The sequence below is a fragment of the Epinephelus lanceolatus genome, chromosome 3, assembly GCF_041903045.1.
Source record: "Epinephelus lanceolatus isolate andai-2023 chromosome 3, ASM4190304v1, whole genome shotgun sequence".
In the NCBI taxonomy this organism is placed as follows: Eukaryota; Metazoa; Chordata; class Actinopteri; order Perciformes; family Serranidae; genus Epinephelus; species Epinephelus lanceolatus.
The window spans coordinates 5340001-5344774 of NC_135736.1; positions in this window are offsets into that span (position 1 = coordinate 5340001).

Below are 4774 nucleotides of genomic sequence, written 5' to 3' on the forward strand. Positions count from 1 at the left end.
ATTGTTCTACTGCATCCATGCGAGACTTTCCAGCACTCCTTTCCTACCTGATCTCCTGTTGCCGACCCTGCCTCCTCCGACCTGCTCTCCTCGCCTGCCTCCCAGTGAACTTACCTGCCTTCTGTCCTCGACCACGTGCTCTGCCTCAGCGTTTCTGGTGTCTGTCCTTTCTCCTGGCTTCGACTCCTCCGCCTGGCCCCAGCTTCCCTACTGCCCGCTACTCACCGGCACCTCTGCTTCATTGGTCTGCTCTCCTGGCTTTGACTCCTCTGCCTGGCCCCGGCTCCTCTGCTGCTCGCTCCTTGTTGGCACCTCTGCATCATCGGCTGGCTCTTCCAGCTCTGGACACCTCGCCTCGACTACCTCGTCTCCAGTAAGCCCCTTACCTTTACTCCTGGCCGTTACAGAACTAAACTGTACGGGTCCGAGGGCTCACGCTGCCCCTCGGCCTCGTGGCTGGGTTCGGCTTAATCCCTTCCTCAAGCCTGAGACCCAGAGACTGTGTGTGGGCTATTAGCCTGAAGATTGAACTGTCTGCTGAGTTTATTCATCTGCTCAAGTTCCTGTTTTGCTGCCGTGATAATAAAGGTCATTACCAACTGTTCCCGATTTCCAGTGTACTGCTTTTGGGTCCAAATTACACCCGTTACAAGCTAGCCTGGAAATCCAGACTCAAATCTAGAAAGATTTTGAGTCTGGCCCTCATCGATACACCCTTCCTACTAACTGAGGCAGATTAAATGTCACCGCACACAATTGGATAGCACGATAGCCAATCAGAGCAAAAACAAGGTGACGTATTCATTGCACAAAGCCCCATTTGTTTACCGACCAGTGGAGCTAGCTGCTATATTAAGCTTTTGCCATATCCCGTCGGCAAAACAGCAAAAAGTTCCTTCCTGGAAGTGAAGGCTTCTAGGGCAGTCTTCTGTTCCTCTCTCAAAGAAAAAGATAAGTGTAGTTGGCTTAGCGTTTTTTCCCAAGCTAAACTGAATGGACGGTTCTTCGGCAGCTGCCATCTTGGCTGTTTACTTTTTGACTCCTACAGTGCAGCGCTGTCCTCATCATGTTACGCCTGCCCAGAGCCTCTGTCAGACTGATCTGATTGGTCCAATAGGCCAGTGTCTGCTCGTCGGGGCCAGATCCCCGTGCAGTGCAAATTCGAGTTGCTGGGGGCGGGGCATCTGGATTTCCAGGCTAGGCGATATGGACAAAAATTCATATTTTCAGGCTGACTGGTGATACATCAGTCCTACGGATATTCAGTAATGAAAAAATAGGCTTATTTAGGAATTTGATTGGGAATTTATACAGGGGCACAGTGCATGTTTACCGTGGCACGTGCCCCGGTGAAAAGTGTCTGGCAATGTGCCTGAGTGACATCCTTGGCAGCGGAATGACACACACCAGGCAGCGGCTGGTTCTGACGCCATGGGCAACTACTGTAGTATAGGGCTGAGAAAGTCTGCATAGTGTGCAAGTATGCATGGCATACTACACTAGTGAGGTATGTCACATGATGTATGTCACATAAACCACACTAGTAACAGCTGTAATTATTTAAGCCAAACCAAGATTTTTTTCTTTTTTTTTCTTACCAAACCACGTGCTTTTGTCACCTAAACTTTAAGGAATAGAACCTAAAAACAATCAATTTTTATATACATTGTAAGTTTATTTAGTAAAAGATTGTATGCATTTATTTCCTGATGTGTTAGGTCCACTGACAAAGCAGCAGTATTTGACAAGTTGTGATGAGAACATGTTGGCAAGAAGAACACAAGTTGAAACTTCAGACTCTATGAGGACCAACTCTACAGCAGTTCTGCCGGTTTCAGCTGTTCAATTAGTTGTAAGCCAGTTAACAAATAACACAACACAGGGCCTCTACTCTATGTCAAGGCTGTTCACATTAGCACTGGGTGTCAATATACAAATGATAAATTAGCAGACTTGTCAACAAACATGTCGGAACCTAGGTCAAAGGAAGTGATATATGGGCTCTAATTATTTAAGGATATTTTACTATCTGTAGCTTTAGCCTGGCCTGCCATTGACAGCAGCAGAGCTGAACTTTCACCCTGTTGGGTGGATTTTCTTTAGCCAGAAATGTCATGGCAATCATGAGATTAAAAATGGTACAGATATTTATATTCCCCAAGGAATGAATTGTAATCATTTTGGTGATGCTATATGCTATTGCTGATTTCACTGACCGAATGTGTCATCTAATTTTGGATTTGGAACATTTGGAATTAAAGGCCACGCCTCAGCCATGACTCGATTCACCTGTCAAGCCTACTCACACTTGGTTAACACATTGGGCTCTAGTTTCCCGGCGCAGCGCAGGGTGGTGCAGGGTGGCGAACCCCGCACAGAGCTAGTTTCGAGTAACGCAACCCGAGGCGCGCTCAGTTTGGTAGTTTGGCAGACCAAGGTGCGCTGAGATGGATGTGGCGGCGCAGCAGGGGGAGGTGTCGACAGGTGCAGCTTGGCGCAGTGACAGTTTCGTGCCAAAAGGCTTCGCCGAAGGTGCACTAAAAGCTCGCCAGCTGAAACCAGGTCTACTGTCAGCGCAGGTGGAGCGCAGCCGGTGTAAGCCGAAGTTTGGCTGACCGGCGGACAGTGCGCACACGTCACCAAAACCTCACAGGCAGGTTTCCAGAATATCAGGCACATTAACAATGCAATAAATACCCAAAAAAACACTATTCAATGCAACTATCTGCAATCAGCACATAAATGTATCTCTATATCAACTGTCCCGTCACATCTGATGTCAGATCAAAGGGAATTGGCACCGTTTGGCACATTTGGCACGTGTAATGGAATTATGATTTGATTAACACAGCTGCAAAATAATGAGTTCACATCCCTCTCAGCCAACCACAAACAGCCACAGCATCAGATAGGGAGTATATATTCAGCATCTGTCATCTTAGAAAAGTCAAAAGAAAAGAAACAGAGTGAGACTGCGAGAGAGAAAGAGAGAGGGCGCGCACCAGAGAAACGCAACATTGATTTGATGAATTGTGGTGACCTCCTCCCAGGCTACCTTTGCATCATCAGCCTGTGGAGGTCTGCTTGCAGTTCCGTATATTCGGACACTGTGAGCTTGGACCTCCCAGACCAAAACATTAGTTTCCTCCTGGGAGAAGTTTGGCCGTCTGACACTGCTGCTCTCTTCTGCCATGGCGAATTGAGTAAACTCTCATTACGCCTTCACGCGGCGCATTTAAGGGCGAGAAGAGGGGCTCATTTGATTGGTGTGATGTGTGTAAAACCCACTCCACGCCTTCTCTCCTCCCTCTTTCCAACTTGCGCAGGTAGGAGGGACGGAGGTGGGAAAGAGGAGTAGGTGCGCCAGGTGCACGGTGTGCCAAACTTGCAAAATCTGCCTGGCCACACCCAGTTGGCGAAGCGCAGGTGCGCTGCGCCCCCGCCTTGCCCGGTCTGTGAAACTAGAGCCCATCATCTCTGGTTAACCTCACTTTTCTCAATTCACTCTCCCTCCTTTCTTCCTCTAATGGCTCTTCCTCATTCAGCCATCTCTTCCTAACTGACCATCTACACATCTATTCATCCTCCCTCTTTCACCTCTCCAATGTCTCCTTCCTTCTATAGGTACCAACAGGGGCTACAACAGATCTTGGTAATACCTTGCAGAGGACACACATCCCCTACATTGAGCCTCCCTCCTCTCAGTTTCCTACATGTCAGGCCCAGTCTATATCCAACGACTTCACCCCTCCCACAAATAAATGCTTCCTCCAATTATTCTAAACTTTAATGGTTGTAACGATGATATTGGTTAACCCACCACTTGACCCTCTAAATAATTTTTTAACCTTGATTACACACAGTTGATCTGCATGCAGATCATTTGACTTAAAAAATGATTACTGTTTGAGTGGTACTCCATCATAGCAGCAGTGTGTGCCCTGTTCCCATCACGACATGAACCAAAATGTCACACATTAGTCTTGGTTCAGTTTTGTTCATATGACGCATTTCTCACAATGTCTCATGTGGTCGAGCTCATCTACTTGAATGAACTTCTGTTTGTTGCACTACCTTTTTTGTACATGGTACTCTGAGAGGGGAGAAGAGTTGTGCTATGCATCATATTGAACAGACCATGTAGGCATTTAGAAAAGTCAGTCTTTAAGTTAAAGAACCATACTAGGTTTAACTGTTTAATTACAAACTATATTCTTAAAGGTTCAGTGTGTAGGATTCAGGGGGATATATTGGCAAAAATTGAATATAATATAATATAATATAATAAGTATGTTTTCTATAGTGTGTAATCACCTGAAAATAAGAATCGTGTGTTCCTTACCATAGAATGAGCCGTTAATATCTACATAGGGAGTGGGTCCTCATAAATGGAGATTGCCATGTTTCTACAGTAACCCTGAACAGACAAACAGACAAACAAAACACTACCTCCAAATTGGGCAATTTGCATTTTCACATTTTCATGATTTCAGGTTTTCCCATTTTCACATCAGCCAGAGTAATTAGAAGCCCACTGAAAACAACCAGTGTCTGGAGAAACACTTATTTGTAACCTGCTTTATTCAGTGTTCTTACTGCTTTTAATCACCTGAGCTTTTGTTTTGGAGAGGAAGAGACCTCTGTGGATTCAGATCCATGTAAAACCCTCCTGAACATCTGGTTCAGAAATGAGCTGAGCATACATTAAGTTATCAGATAAAATAGGTGAGCACACATTAGCCACCGCTAAGCAAGCAGCCTGTCTGCGATGTAC